General features: G+C 47.4%; 1 protein-coding gene across 2 annotated transcripts in view; it reads left to right on the forward strand.

Annotated features, from left to right (window-relative positions):
- Nucleotides 1–16493, forward strand: part of B3GNT2 (UDP-GlcNAc:betaGal beta-1,3-N-acetylglucosaminyltransferase 2) — a 263579-nt gene that overhangs the window by 92969 nt on the left and 154117 nt on the right. The gene's annotated exons all lie outside the window — the stretch shown is intronic.

Below are 16493 nucleotides of genomic sequence, written 5' to 3' on the forward strand. Positions count from 1 at the left end.
ATCTTTTTGTATCAAAATCCGGCTTTAAACTTCGCCACAACAGTATCTCGGACCTGCCTGGTGTGTTCCTTGGTCTTCATGATGCTCTCTGCACTTGAAACAGAACCCTGAGACTATCACAGAGCAGGTGCATTTATACGGAGACTTGATTGCACACAGGTGGATTCTAGTTATCATAAACAGTAGTGTTGAGCGAACATGCTCGACACTGCTCGGTACTCGCCCGAGCATCACGCTACTCGGGATGTTCGGCGAGCACCGAGTATTTCCGGGTTACTCGGTCGGGAGCTCGGGTCTCCGCCCTGCATGATTGGCACTCTTTACAGAGCCAATGAACATGCAGGGATTGCCAGCCAGTCACTGTAATGCTGCAGCCATGTTGGTTGTGGGCATTACAGTGATTGCTGACCGCACAGCGTCACCTCGAGTATTTAAAACGGGGCGCCGCCATCTTGGACACAGTTGCTCCGGATTAGACAGTGTAGGGACAGCGCTGCTGATTTAGGGAGAGATATAAACTGCGAAATAGTTAGTGTAGGGTCTGTAAAGGCTGCCAGAACAAACAAACAGTCCTTTTCAGGACTAATATCCATCCCAGATACCAGGCAGGCAGGCTGTATAGGAGACACAGCAAACGCTGCATTACAGTCCTGTGTGCTCCTGTTGCTGAAATTGCTGGACTTAGCACCAGGTGTCGGGGGCCAGGAAAAATCCTTTTTTTTTCATCTAAATCCTCCTTTTTTTTCCTCCTTCACACTGTACAAATACCCGTCTTATTAACCTTTTGGTGTGTCCCCCTCCCCCCAAAAAAAAAGCGTGTCTCTGATTTTTCAGACACAAATATAACTGTTGAAAATAGTCTGGTGTAGGCTAGAGAAACAGAAGTGTTGTTTTGCACTTCCACGGTTCAAACCTCTGTATTATCCATTTTGGGCCATTTGTATGTAAAAAAAAAAAAACAGTTTGAGTGTGTCGCTCACTGTTCAGCCGCAAATATCTCTATTTAAAAAAGTGTGGTATTCCCCAGTAAACAATAACTGTGGTTTTGCCATCCCACGGTAAAAAATCTCTATTATTCAGGTTTTGGTAGTTTTTTCCATAGAGAAAAACAGTAGTGTCTCCTGACTGTTGTGACACAAAAATATATCTGTTGAAAATAGTCTTGTGTAGGCCCGACATCCCAGTGTGGTTTCGCAGTTCCACGGGTCAAATCGCTGTACTATCCAGTTTTGGGCCTTTGGTATCTAAAAAAAAAGCAGTTTGAGTGTGTCGCTCACTGTTCAGCCGCAAATATCTCTATTTAAAAAAGTGTGGTATACCCCAGTAAACAATAACTGTGGTTTTGCCATCCCACGGTAAAAAATCTCTATTATTCAGGTTTTGGTAGTTTTTTCTGTAAAGAAAAACAGTAGTGTCTACTGACTGTTGTGACACAAAAATAGATCTGTTGAAAATAGTCTTGTGTAGGCCTGACATCCCAGTGTGGTTTCGCAGTTCCACGGGTCAAATCGCTGTACTATCCAGTTTTGGGCCTTTGGTATCTAAAACAAAAAGCAGTTTGAGTGTGTCGCTCACTGTTCAGCCGCAAATATCTCTATTTAAAAAAGTGTGGTATACCCCAGTAAACAATAACTGTGGTTTTGCCATCCCACGGTAAAAAAATCTCTATTATTCAGCTTTTGGTAGTTTTTTCCGTAAAGAAAAACAGTAGTGTCTCCTGACTGTTGTGACACAAAAATATATCTGTTGAAAATAGTCTTGTGTAGGCCCGACATCCCAGTGTGGTTTCGCAGTTCCACGGGTCAAATCGCTGTACTATCCAGTTTTGGGCCTTTGGTATCTAAAAAAAAAGCAGTTTGAGTGTGTCGCTCACTGTTCACCCGCAAATATCTCTATTTAAAAAAGTGTGGTATACCCCAGTAAACAATAACTGTGGTTTTGCCATCCCACGGTAAAAAATCTCTATTATTCAGCTTTTGGTAGTTTTTTCCTTAAAGAAAAACAGTAGTGTCTCCTGACTGTTGTGACACAAAAATATATCTGTTGAAAATAGTCTTGTGTAGGCCCGACATCCCAGTGTGGTTTCGCAGTTCCACGGGTCAAATCGCTGTACTATCCAGTTTTGGGCCTTTGGTATCTAAAAAAAAAGCAGTTTGAGTGTGTCGCTCACTGTTCAGCCGCAAATATCTCTATTTAAAAAAGTGTGGTATACCCCAGTAAACAATAACTGTGGTTTTGCCATCCCACGGTAAAAAATCTCTATTATTCAGGTTTTGGTAGTTTTTTCCGTAAAGAAAAACAGTAGTGTCTCCTGACTGTTGTGACACAAAAATATATCTGTTGAAAATAGTCTTGTGTAGGCCCGACATCCCAGTGTGGTTTCGCAGTTCCACGGGTCAAATCGCTGTACTATCCAGTTTTGGGCCTTTGGTATCTTAAAAAAAAAGCAGTTTGAGTGTGTTACTCACTGTTCAGCCGCAAATATCTCTATTTAAAAAAGTGTGGTATACCCCAGTAAACAATAACTGTGGTTTTGCCATCCCACGGTAAAAAATCTCTATTATTCAGCTTTTGGTAGTTTTTTCCTTAAAGAAAAACAGTAGTGTCTCCTGACTGTTGTGACACAAAAATATATCTGTTGAAAATAGTCTTGTGTAGGCCCGACATCCCAGTGTGGTTTCGCAGCTCCACGGGTCAAATCGCTGTTCTATCCAGTTTTGGGCCTTTGGTATCTAAAAAAAAAGCAGTTTGAGTGTGTCGCTCACTGTTCAGCCGCAAATATCTCTATTTAAAAAAGTGTGGTATACCCCAGTAAACAATAACTGTGGTTTTGCCATCCCACGGTAAAAAAATCTCTATTATTCAGCTTTTGGTAGTTTTTTCCGTAAAGAAAAACAGTAGTGTCTCCTGACTGTTGTGACACAAAAATATATCTGTTGAAAATAGTCTTGTGTAGGCCCGACATCCCAGTGTGGTTTTGCAGTTCCACGGGTCAAATCGCTGTACTATCCAGTTTTGGGCCTTTGGTATCTAAAAATAAAGCAGTTTGAGTGTGTCGCTCACTGTTCAGCCGCAAATATCTCTATTTAAAAAAGTGTGGTATACCCCAGTAAACAATAACTGTGGTTTTGCCATCCCACGGTAAAAAATCTCTATCATTCAGGTTTTGGTAGTTTTTTCCGTAAAGAAAAACAGCAGTGTCTCCTGACTGTTGTGACACAAAAATATATCTGTTGAAAATAGTCTTGTGTAGGCCCGACATCCCAGTGTGGTTTCGCAGTTCCACGGGTCAAATCGCTGTTCTATCCAGTTTTGGGCCTTTGGTATCTTAAAAAAAGCAGTTTGAGTGTGTCGCTCACTGTTCAGCCGCAAATATCTCTATTTAAAAAAGTGTGGTATACCCCAGTAAACAATAACTGTGGTTTTGCCATCCCACGGTAAAAAAATCTCTATTATTCAGCTTTTGGTAGTTTTTTCCGTAAAGAAAAACAGTAGTGTCTCCTGACTGTTGTGACACAAAAATATATCTGTTGAAAATAGTCTTATGTAGGCCCGACATCCCAGTGTGGTTTCGCAGTTCCACGGGTCAAATCGCTGTACTATCCAGTTTTGGGCCTTTGGTATCTAAAAGAAAAGCAGTTTGAGTGTGTCGCTCACTGTTCAGCCGCAAATATCTCTATTTAAAAAAGTGTGGTATACCCCAGTAAACAATAACTGTGGTTTTGCCATCCCACGGTAAAAAATCTCTATTATTCAGGTTTTGGTAGTTTTTTCCGTAAAGAAAAACAGTAGTGTCTCCTGACTGTTGTGACACAAAAATATATCTGTTGAAAATAGTCTTGTGTAGGCCCGACATCCCAGTGTGGTTTCGCAGTTCCACGGGTCAAATCGCTGTACTATCCAGTTTTGGGCCTTTGGTATCTTAAAAAAAGCAGTTTGAGTGTGTCGCTCACTGTTCAGCCGCAAATATCTCTATTTAAAAAAGTGTGGTATACCCCAGTAAACAATAACTGTGGTTTTCCTCTTCCACGGTTCTAATCTACTCTTTGTTACCCTTTTTCCATTGATAGTGCAAGTGTAAGTTATTTTACTTCATTTACAATGGGCAAGGCGCGTGGCAAGGGACGTGGAAGTGGACGTTCTGGTGATGGTTCATGCAGAGGAGGGGCCGTGGCCAAGGTGAAAATGTGCCACAACCAAAAGCCACATCTTCTCGCTCCCACTTCTTGACCGAATTACTAGGGAAGCACAGAACAACACCAGTATTGAGAACTGATCAGTGTGAACAGGTTATTAATTGGATAGCAGATAATACTTCCAGTTACCTGGGCACCACCACCTCCAGTCTGTCTTCCACACGGTCAACTCTTAGTAGCCGTGAGTCTCGACCGCATACTCCTCCTCACCCTGATGCTCCTTCCTCCCACCATGCCGAGTGTCGTCAGACTGCAAGTGATCCCACACTTGGACACTCTGAAGAGCTGTTCACTGGTCCATTTCCATATTTGGGCCCCTCGCCTGATACGCTTGAAGTGGTGGAAGAGGAGATCCCATGTTGCGATGCCCAAATATTTGAACAGCCACAGCCACAGGAAGTCGACGTTGGCAATCTGTCACAAGAGGTGGACGATGATGAGACACAATTGCCAGGAAGTGAGGAGTAGGATCGTGGTGCGCAAGTGGAAGAGGAGGAGGTGATGGATGATCTAGTAACTGACCCAACGTGGAAGGAGGACATGCAGAGTGAGGCCAGCAGCACACAGGGGGAGGGAGGCAGAGTACCCCAACAGGCAGGAAGAAGCAGTGTGGTGGCCGCAGACAGAAGGCAGGCAACCGTTGCCCGTAACACCAACACGAGGGACGTTGCCAGTACAAGCGGTAGGTCTTCCAGAGTCTGGAATTTTTTTAAAGACTCTGCTGATAACCCCAAAAAGGCCATATGTTCCACCTGCCATGCCAGCATCAGCAGGGGTGACAAAACTACCAGCCTGACCACCACCAGCATGATCAGGCACATGGCAGCAAAGCACCCGACTTTGTGGGGCGAAACCCAGGGTCCACGACCAGTGTCAGCGGGTGTCACCACTGCTTCTTCTACTGTTGTGCGTGCAATAGAACCCCCTGTTGTGTGTGCAAGGCAATCTCCTGTCCATACTGCATGTAAAGATGCCCCCTCCTCTCAGTCTTCACTTGTTATGTCAGTTTCTCAAGAAACAGCATCAACGTCCACGTCCACGTCCCACCGCAGCGTTCAATTGTCCATATCCCAGACCTTTGAACGAAAGCGGAAATTCGCAGCTAACGCCCCACAGGCCACAGTCCTAAATTCGCACATTTCACGACTGCTTGCATTGGAAATGCTGCCTTTTAGGCTGGTGGAGACGGAATCCTTCCGCAATCTTATGGCGGTGGCCATCCCTCGGTACTCGGTCCCCAGCCGACACTATTTTGCCTGGTGTGCCATCCCCGCACTACACAAGCACGTGTCCCAAAGCATCTTCCGTGCCCTCAACAACGCAGTTACTGGGAGAGTCCACCTGACAACGGACACGTGGACAAGTGCTTGTGGCCAGGGACGGTACATCTCTCTGACGGCACACTGGGTAAACATAGTGGAAGCCGGGACCCAGTCGGACCTTGGGACGGAACACATCCTCCCCACACCGAGGATTGCGGGCCCTATGTCAGTCAGAGTTGCCCCCACAGTGTACAGCTCCTGCGCATCCTCCTCCTCCTCCTCATGTTCAGCCTCCATCTCAGATATCACCACATCAGTTACAAGCTGGAAGCATTGCAGTACTGCCTCCGCCAAGCGGCAACAGGCTGTGCTGAAACTCATAAGCTTAGGTGATAAACCTCACACTGCTTGTGAGTTGTGGACAGCTGTGAAAGAGCAGGCAGATCTGTGGCTGAGACCGCTGAACCTACATCCCGGCATGGTCGTGTGTGACAATGGCCGTAACCTGGTGGCGGCTCTGAGGCGAGGTGAGATCACACACGTACCATGCCTGGCTCATGTGCTTAACCTCGTGGTTTAGTGGTTTCTTAAATCGTACCACGAGTTGCCAGATCAGCTCGTGAAAGTACGCCGCCTGTCAGCTCATTTTCGCAAGTCGGCTACAGCTTCCGCCGCCCTTGCTGTGTTGCAGCAGCGTTTGCAGCTTCCGGCACACCGACTGGTGTGTGATGTCCCCACACGTTGGAACCCTACCTTCCACATGTTGCAAAGGATTTGTGAGCAGAAGAGAGCAGTTGTGGAGTACCAGCTGCAACAAGGCCGTCGATATTCAGGTCAGACTCCACACATAAGACCTCAGGAGTGGACCTGGATGTCTGACATATGTACCATCCTGACAAACTTTGAGGAGGCCATCAAGATGGCGAGTGGCGATGACGCCATCATTTGTGTCAGCATCCCACTTGTCTGCCTTTTGCAACGCTCTCTGCAGAGAATTAAAGAGGAGGCATTGCAGCCAGAGTATGATGAGATGGATCAAGAAGCCGTAGCGGGCGATTACACATCGCCCAGCCTCATCTCATCCCAACGTGCATTGGGGGACAATGAGGGAGAGGAGGAGGAGGAGGAGGAAGAACAGGAGCTGCTATCATGCGTTGTAGACGATAGTACCTGTACAAGTGTCATACCGTCGGTTCAGCGTGGGTGGCCTGAGGACAGGGGGGAGGAGGAAGAGGAGGAGGAGGAGAGCATGGTCAGTCATCATCTTGGTGAGGACACGGAAATCTTGCCCGTTACCAGTGTGTGGCTGACTTTATGCTACGCTGCCTTAACCGTGACCCTCGCGTTGTCAAAATGTTGGGTGACAGTCATTACTGGTTGGTGACACTTGTAGACCCCCGCTACAAGGAGAACTTTCACTCTCTTATTCCTGAGGTGGAGAGGTCTACAAAAATGGGGCAATACCAGAAGGCCCTTGCTGCAGAACTCTTAAAAAAATTCCCATCTGAACACGCTAGCGGCAGAGGTCACAGTTCGTTGCCCAACCAAGGCGTACAGGCGAGAGAGATGCAACTCCAATCCAGCAGAGGCAGGGGAACACTGTCAACGTTCTGGGACAGTTTTCTGACACCCGCCCAGCTTACAGGCCCTGAGGCGCGGGGTACTCTCACAAGGAGTGGAAAGTTTCAAAAGATGGTGAGGGAGTACCTTGCCGATCGTACCAGCGTCCTCCGTGATTCCTCTGTGCCTTTTAATTATTGGGTATCCAAGCTGGACACTTGGAATGAACTCGCTCTGTGCGCCTTGGAGGTCCTGGCTTGCCCTGCCGCTAGCGTGTTATCAGAGCGTGTTTTTAGTGCCGCTGGGGGAATTATAACTGATAAGCGCACTCGCCTGTCAACTGACAATGCTGACAAGCTGACCCTTATCAAAATGAACAAGGGCTGGATTGGGCCAGACTTCTCATTACCACCAAACGACAGCAGAGTAACATAAAGTCAAATCCACTGTGTTATTTCGGGAGGTGTATTCACATGCACCGCTTCACACCCACACATGGGTATACGCTTCCTCGTTTCGGCTGTTTAATCTTCTTCTCCTTATCCTCAGCCTCCACCACCACTATACCACCAGGGTGCCAGCATTGCAAGTTCCTCCGTCCTTATTTTTGGCAGCTTTTGCTGGGAAAGCATAAGCAAATACTATGGGACACCCACTCCCCAATAATGGGACTTATGTTTGTAATATGCTGTACTGCATGGCTCTTGTAAGGGGCATTGCAAGTTGCTCCGTCCTAATTTTTGGCAGCTTTTGCTTGGAAAGCATAAGCAAATACTATGGGACACCCACTCCCCAATAATGGGACTTATGTTTGTAATATGCTGTACTGCATGGCTCTTGTAAGGGGCATTGCAAGTTGCTCCGTCCTAATTTTTGGCAGCTTTTGCTGGGAAAGCATAAGCAAATACTATGGGACACCCACTCCCCAATAATGGGACTTATGTTTGTAATATGCTGTCCTGCATGGCTCTTGTAAGGGGCATTGCAAGTTGCTCCGTCCTAATTTTTGGCAGCTTTTGCTTGGAAAGCATAAGCAAATACTATGGGACACCCACTCCCCAATAATGGGACTTATGTTTGTAATATGCTGTACTGCATGGCTCTTGTAAGGGGCATTGCAAGTTGCTCCGTCCTAATTTTTGGCAGCTTTTGCTGGGAAAGCATAAGCAAATACTATGGGACACCCACTCCCCAATAATGGGACTTATGTTTGTAATATGCTGTACTGCATGGCTCTTGTAAGGGGCATTGCAAGTTGCTCCGTCCTAATTTTTGGCAGCTTTTGCTGGGAAAGCATAAGCAAATACTATGGGACACCCACTCCCCAATAATGGGACTTATGTTTGTAATATGCTGTACTGCATGGCTCTTGTAAGGGGCATTGCAAGTTGCTCCGTCCTAATTTTTGGCAGCTTTTGCTGGGAAAGCATAAGCAAATACTATGGGTCACCCACTCCCCAATAATGGGACTTATGTTTGTAATATGCTGTACTGCATGGCTCTTGTAAGGGGCATTGCAAGTTGCTCCGTCCTAATTTTTGGCAGCTTTTGCTGGGAAAGCATAAGCAAATACTATGGGTCACCCACTCCTCAATAATGGGACTTATGTTTGTAATATGCTGTACTGCATGGCTCTTGTAAGGGGCATTGCAAGTTGCTCTGTCCTAATTTTTGGCAGCTTTTGCTGGGAAAGCATAAGCAAATACTATGGGACACCCACTCCCCAATAATGGGACTTATGTTTGTAATATGCTGTACTGCATGGCTCTTGTAAGGGGCATTGCAAGTTGCTCCGTCCTAATTTTTGGCAGCTTTTGCTGGGAAAGCATAAGCAAATACTATGGGACACACACTCCCCAATAATGGGACTTATGTTTGTAATATGCTGTACTGCATGGCTCTTGTAAGGGGCATTGCAAGTTGCTCCGTCCTAATTTTTGGCAGCTTTTGCTGGGAAAGCATAAGCAAATACTATGGGACACCCACTCCCCAATAATGGGACTTATGTTTGTAATATGCTGTACTGCATGGCTCTTGTAAGGGGCATTGCAAGTTGCTCCGTCCTAATTTTTGGCAGCTTTTGCTGGGAAAGCATAAGCAAATACTTTGGGACACCCACTCCCCAATAATGGGATTTATGTTTGTAATATGCTGTACTGCATGGTTCTTGTAAGGGGCATTGCAAGTTGCTCCGTCCTAATTTTTGGCAGCTTTTGCTGGGAAAACATAAGCAAATACTATGGGACACCCACTCCCCAATAATGGGACTTATGTTTGTAATATGCTGTACTGCATGGCTCTTGTAAGGGGCATTGCAAGTTGCTCCGTCCTAATTTTTGGCAGCTTTTGCTGGGAAAGCATAAGCAAATGCTATGGGACACCCACTCCCCAATAATGGGACTTATGTTTGTAATATGCTGTACTGCATGGCTCTTGTAAGGGGCATTGCAAGTTGCTCCGTCCTAATTTTGGCAGCTTTTGCTGGGAAAGCATAAGCAAATACTATGGGACACCCACTCCCCAATAATGGGACTTATGTTTGTAATATGCTGTACTGCATGGCTCTTGTAAGGGGCATTGCAAGTTGCTCCGTCCTAATTTTTGGCAGCTTTTGCTTGGAAAGCATAAGCAAATACTATGGGACACCCACTCCCCAATAATGGGACTTATGTTTGTAATATGCTGTACTGCATGGCTCTTGTAAGGGGCATTGCAAGTTGCTCAGTCCTAATTTTTGGCAGCTTTTGCTGGGAAAGCATAAGCAAATACTATGGGACACCCACTCCCCAATAATGGGACTTATGTTTGTAATATGCTGTACTGCATGGCTCTTGTAAGGGGCATTGCAAGTTGCTCCGTCCTAATTTTTGGCAGCTTTTGCTGGGAAAGCATAAGCATATACCATGGGACACCCACTCCCCAATAATGGGACTTATGTTTGTAATATGCTGTACTGCATGTGACGCGCCCCCTGGGCTGTGTGTACACGTGTGTGGGATACCCGGTGCCGGGTCTCTGGGGTCTGTAGTCTCCGTGGCGGTGACCCGGTCCCGTGGCTCAGGCTGGTCAAACCAGTGGCAGTCTTTCTTAGGTTTTGAGGTTAATTGTCCGACTGCGCCACCCGTGGATTGCGGTCAGGGAGTACCACCGCTGCGAGGCAGACCGCTGAGGCTGGTGTTGTGTGCGCAGCATAGAATGGGATAACTCCCCTCGGGAGGAGTATAGCCTCAGGGCAGTGAGTGTGGATGATGGGGGTGATGGTGCACGAGCGCAGCAGGAATGACTCAGAGTCTTTGCAGTGCAGTTCAGGGTCTTTACTGAAGGTAGACCCTCCCGGGAGTACTGGCTAGCATAAGAGGCCTGGCCAGTCTGTGAGCAAGCAGGAGTTCCCCTGGCCAGGTGGAGTTGTAGGCCTCCCCGTCTGTCTGCACTCTTCCTGGCTACCTTGCTGTAAGCGGGTAGAAGTAGCCCACATCCCTGAGTGTACCGTGTAGTGCTCACCCGTATGGCTGGTGACTTGGGGCCTTCTGTTAGCCTCCGCTCCACGACGGCGGTGCTGGTCCCTTGCTTGTGACTGAGCCTCCGGGCTTCTATGGCCAGAGGACCTGAAATCCCCTGCCGGCTGGTTTCTGCTGCTGGATATATAAGTGTTAGAACTCTCCTGTTAGGTTTTTTTTAGTTTGCTGGTCACATGACCATTTTTGCCTATTTAATCCGGCTCCGCCTCCTGGCCTTGCTGGACTTCATTGTATTTACTACCCTTGAGCTAGCTTGGTGCTCTGTTGCCGTTCTCTGTTAGTTTTGCTAGGTCTTCTGACCTCTATGCTTTTTGTTGTGTGTTTGTCTTTGACTGCTACTATTTCTGCTAGGAGGTGTCCAAGTTATCCCAGTCCCTAGTTCTTGTAGGGATCCCTCCCTCACATCTATAGGTCTTCGTACAGACTAGCCGAGGACTTTAGCGGGTCTGATCGCAGGATCAGGTTCCCCGTTACATCGTAGGGATCTAGTTTAGTTCTATTGTAGGGACAGATCTCCTGTCTTTCCTTAGTCCCTGTAGCAGATCATAACAATAAGTCCTCACAGCTTTGGACTCCTGTGTCCGGTTCCTATTGTCTTCTGCCAGGGCGAGCTCTGCTCAGCTTCCAGCCCCTGATCTTTAGCTACTAGCTCCTACAGAGCTCCTTGTTGTTACTTTCCCTTGCTCTCACTCTGACTCTGACTGTTCTCTGACTCACTCAACCCCGCCCCAGATCCAGTTTATAAGGGCAGAATTCTCCCCTCCCAGTATTGGGGCAGGAGGATGTTGCATGTTTAAGGGATCCTGACCAGGAAACCTCCCACTTGCTCTCCGACGTAATATCTCTATTACTGTGGTGACCAGACCGCTGGGGTGCCACACATGGCTCTTGTAAGGGGCATTGCAGTTCCTCATAATTTTTGGAAAGCCTTCCATTCACTGCTTAGGCCAACAGTGCACGGGAGACCCAGTTGCTATAAATGGAAAAAAAGGTTTAGTTAACGCCCTCTGACCTCCTTGTCATTTCCAAGGGGCATTGGAGTGGCTCGAAATTTTTGATAGGCATTGCACTCACTGTATGCCCTATAACTGTGTAGCCGAACCGCTCCTTTTGTTACAGAAACATATCCAAAAGACATATCTGGTTGACTGGCCTGATATTGATGTGAATGGTCCCTGTTCCTCCTGCTCTTTCTCCTTTGCCACTACCTCATCCATCATTTATCACCTGAAGCTTTGTTTTAACGGGAGTCATAGAACTTGGATAGTAGCAGGAAAACATCCAGCAATCCTCGGAGGAGGTAGGATATGCGCCAAAACGCTGACCACCTCAGGCCTAGCCGCTACTACATACATGCGCAGCATTACAACAAATTAAAGCAGATGCTAACTTCTATCATCCTCATCATGCTCCTCACCTTGGCACTCTCAACTCCCCTGTTGGAGAAGCCAGGGCCCACCGGAGGAGTCTGATAGTCCGGTGGGCTCGGCCAATGCTGCCCTAAAGCAGGCCAGGCTAAGAAAAGTGTGGGAAAGGTTACCGGGACAAATAGGGGTGGCTGGGGACCGAGTATGGACACCCGGCCACCCCCTGGAGGCTGGGGAGCAAGCGGGGACACCCGGCCACCAAGCGGCTGGGGACTGAGTATGGATACCAGGCCGCCGACACAGCCATGGCGTGGTGGCCAGATTCCGCCTCCACATGCCTAAAAGGCCCAATTTAAAGTGCAAGCAAGTAAGCAGTATGGTATTGCAGCCTGGGGGTGGGTGGGTGGCAGGCTGCATATTTGCGCTTGCATTGCAAGGAATGGGAGAGGTACAATTGAACACTGCCCTGGGACAAGGACTTGAATGGGGATAGTTGCAAGTCTGCAACGACAGGTGCAAGGTGGGAGGCATCTTCGCATGTACCATGAACAGGGGTTTGGCATGCACGCACTACAGCGGAATAGGCTCTCCTTCCCACTAAATGCACTGGGGATGGCACAGGTAATGTTTTGGTATACGCGCTTAATCTTATGTATAAGGCACACCAGGACAAATATGGGCGGCTGGGGACTGAGTATGGATACCTCGCTGCCGAAGCAGCCATGAGGTAGTGGCCAGCTTCGGCCTCCTCAAAACTAAAAGGCCCCATTTCAAGTGCAAGCTAGCAGTATGGAATTGCAGTCTGGGGGTGGGTGGGTGGCAGGCTGCACACTTACACTTGCATTAAAAGAAAACATAGCAGATGCTAACTTCTGTCATCATCATCATGCTCCTCACCTTGGCACTCTCAACTCCACCGATGGAGAAGTCAGGGCCCACCGGAGGAGTCTGGTTCTCTGGTGGGCTCGTCCAATGCTGCCTAAAGCAGGCCGTGCTAAGAAAAGTGTGTGGGGGGATGTTCCAAGGAGAAATAGGGGCGGCTGGGGACCGTTTATGGACACCCGGCTGCCCCCAGGCGGCTGGGGACCGTGTGTGGACACCCGGCCGCGGGGCGGCTGGGGACCGAGTATGGACACCCGGCCGCCGGGCGGCTGGGGACTGAGTATGGATTCCAGGCCGCCAACACAGCCATGACGTGGTGGCCAGATTCCGCCTCCACATGCCTAAAAGGCCCAATTTCAAGTTCAAGCAAGCAAGCAGTATGGTATTGCAGCCTGGGGGTGGGTGGATGGCAGGCTGCATACTTGAGCTTGTATTGCAAGGAATGGGGGAGGTACAATTGAACACTGCCCTAGGACTAGAACTTGCATGGGGATAGTTGCAAGTCTGCATCTTCTGATGCGGTAAGGATCACTTATGATGGGCACACTTTTAGACAGTGACCTGGGAGTCAGAGATGCTTCCAGGGGTCTTCCCCATGCTGTTCGCTTGTCTTTTCAGCACTTTATGCATGTGTCACACAGCACATGGCCAGATAAGGTTGTAAAATGTTAAAATGACATTTCACGGTGAATGCATTTGTCATAGTTGAAAGCAATACAAAAGTGCAAAAACGCATAAAAAATGCTACTTGTGAACTTAGCCGAAGGTGTGGAGGAGTATTTTTGTTTTTGGTCATTTATTTTAACTTATACACAAGTCTTTACCCTGGAAAGGATGTTCCTTAACATATTTCACAGGAAAAAAGTTTCACTTTCGTTTTTGAACGTTTTATTGTGAGCCTGTAAAAGTGGCTTAATACCTCTGACCACGTTGTTGACAGCAGTGACCTGGGGGTCAGAAATGCTTCCTGGGGTGATCCCCATGCTGTCCCCATGTCATTTGAGCACTGTCACTATAGTTTTGGGCACTTGTTAGGCTTTTAAAAGACTGCCGGGGGTGCCACCGCAAAAATGCTCGAGTCTCCCATAGACTAACATTGGGCTCGTTGCTCGGGTCGAGCACCCGAGTATCACGGCGAGCTCGGCCCGAGCTTCGAGCACCCGAGCATTTTAGTGCTCGCTCAACACTAATAAACAGTCATTTAGGACAACATTGGATCATTCAGAGATCCGCACTGAACTTCTGGAGTGAGTTTGCTGCACTGAAAGTAAAGGGGCCGAATAATATTTCACGCCCCACTTTTCAGTTTTTAATTTGTTAAAAAAGTTTAAAATATCCAATAAATTTCGTTCCACTTCACGATTGTGTCCCACTTGTTGTTGATTCTTCCCCCCAAAATTAGAATTTTATATCTTTATGTTTGAAGCCAGAAATGTGGCAAAAGGTAGAAAAGTTCAAGGGACCAAATACTTTCACAATGCACTGTATATTTCCAGCCATATTCTGACTAGATGTCTTCGGCCTCACTCCATTCACTTCTGTGCATGTTGTAAGAATTCAGAAGTCTGAAGTTACATAGAGTGACTGCAGACTTTCATAACAAACTTAGACAAACTCTTGAAGTCTCTTAACATAAATAAAAATAAAGTGACCCTTAACTTGCCAGACAGCACAACACTTATTAACATAGCCATGTATTATGTAATCTTATAAATTATGGATTGTTACATGTGTACAGGATCAGAACCAATAACAGCACAACAATATATCACCAGAACCACCAGCAGTACAGAAAAACATCACTAGAACTCCCATCAATACAGAAACTGTAACACTAATGTCGGTGTCCCTGCATGGTCCCTCTTCCCCCTCCATGCATACATACTCACCCCCCAGGCGCGAGGTGACCTCGCCATCTCCTGGCATGTCTCCTGCTCCTTGCTTCCTGTGCACATTGCACAGGCTTCCCGGAGGCATGCGGAGGCATGCGTAGTGCGTGTGCGTGCTCCCCTGCTCTTAAAGGGGCAACGCATGTACTTTGAAAATGCCCCCCAGCCAATATCTGGTAGACATCTAGTATAAAAGACCCCCTCCCCAGTTGGGAGGTACCTGAGCAACCCCTGTAGTTTCCCTACATCTCTTGCATGTGCAATTGTATTAATCTAGTCCTAATCTAGTGAAGTTAGTTTGTTATCCTGAACCTGTTCCTGTATTCATGTATAGTATGTGCGTTAACCTGAAGCCACTCCGGTGGTACCTGAACCCTGAAGCTGCTCTAGCGGTACCTGAACCATGAAGCTGCACCGACAATACCTGAACTCTGAAGCCTCAATTGTACTGTCTGAACAGGTTCCAAACCAAGTCCTGCATGTGATTCCGAGTCCAGTCTGTGTCAGCAAACCAGACCCTTGGGGTCAGCAGCTGCGGTACTGGGGACTGCCTAGGAGTGGTACCTGGCGGCTACCTGCAGCTTAAGCCTGACTCCACCATCAGGAGCTCCAGTGAAAACCAGGTAGCTGCTTAACTATGCCTCTTCTAGGTAAGCCCGGCCCTGTCACACAGTGGTTCCCCAATCCACGTGTGCCACCTGCAAACATGACCGAAACACAGTATCACAACCCTTATCAGTACAGAAATATATCATCAGAACCACAAGCATTACAGAAATTCATCATCAAAACGACCAGCAGCACAGAAATATATCCGTATAACCCACATCAGTACAGAAACACGGCATCAGAACCCTCATCAGTAAAGGAACACATGACAAGAACCACCAGCAGTACAGAAATATTTCACTAGAACCCTCATCAGTACAGAAACATCACCAGAACTATCACCAGTACAGAAAAAACATTACCATAAGAACAGAAATACATCACCAGAACTACCAGCAGTACAGGAATATATCACCAGGAGCACCATCAGTACATGGTACATTAATTGTAATGTCAGGTCAGACCCATATACATTTGTATCACATGAACCTACAACTCCCAGTATGTTCTTACCAATGGTAAAGAAATCCTGGAAGTTATCAGTCATCATGATCAGATGCCTTGATGACTTTTCACATCTACAGCTCGTCTCGGCAGACTGCCATCTTCTCTGGTCTTCTGCAGCAAATCCCGACTCAATTCCCTTAAAAATAGCAAAGTCATTATAATGCTCCTGAATAAAAATATCTGCCCTCATCTGAGCACTGTCCTCTCACACTGTGTCCCTCTTATAGGGCCAGTCTCTATACTGTGCACCCTTTACCACACTCCCCCTCCTTGGAATACTGTCCCCTCCTGGCTGTAAACTTACACTCTCCCCCCATGTTACCTCCTACCACACTACTCAGTCTCTATTCTGTGCCGTTTCACACTTTTCTTCCCCCATTTGGTCTCCTCATATTATTCCCCTCAATAGCCTCTTCACACATTTCCCCCTTCCCTCCTCATACTGTCTCCTCTCACAGACCCCTGCTAACCATACTGTCTCCTCCCATATTTACCCCCTCACTCTCAATACTGCCTCCTCACACCTCCCCCCGACTTCCCATACTGTGTTCGCACCCATCCCATCACCCTCGCTCCCCATACTGTGTCCGCATACATTCCCCCCTCATTCCTTATATTGTGTCCGCATACATTCCCCCCCTTGCACCTTATACTGTGTCTGCATACATTCCCCCTTGCTCCTCCCACTTTGTCCTCACCTATC

This window comes from Phyllobates terribilis, unplaced genomic scaffold (assembly GCF_046119375.1).
Source record: "Phyllobates terribilis strain yellow unplaced genomic scaffold, ASM4611937v1 Scaffold_3__8_contigs__length_932513732, whole genome shotgun sequence".
NCBI classification, from domain to species: Eukaryota; Metazoa; Chordata; class Amphibia; order Anura; family Dendrobatidae; genus Phyllobates; species Phyllobates terribilis.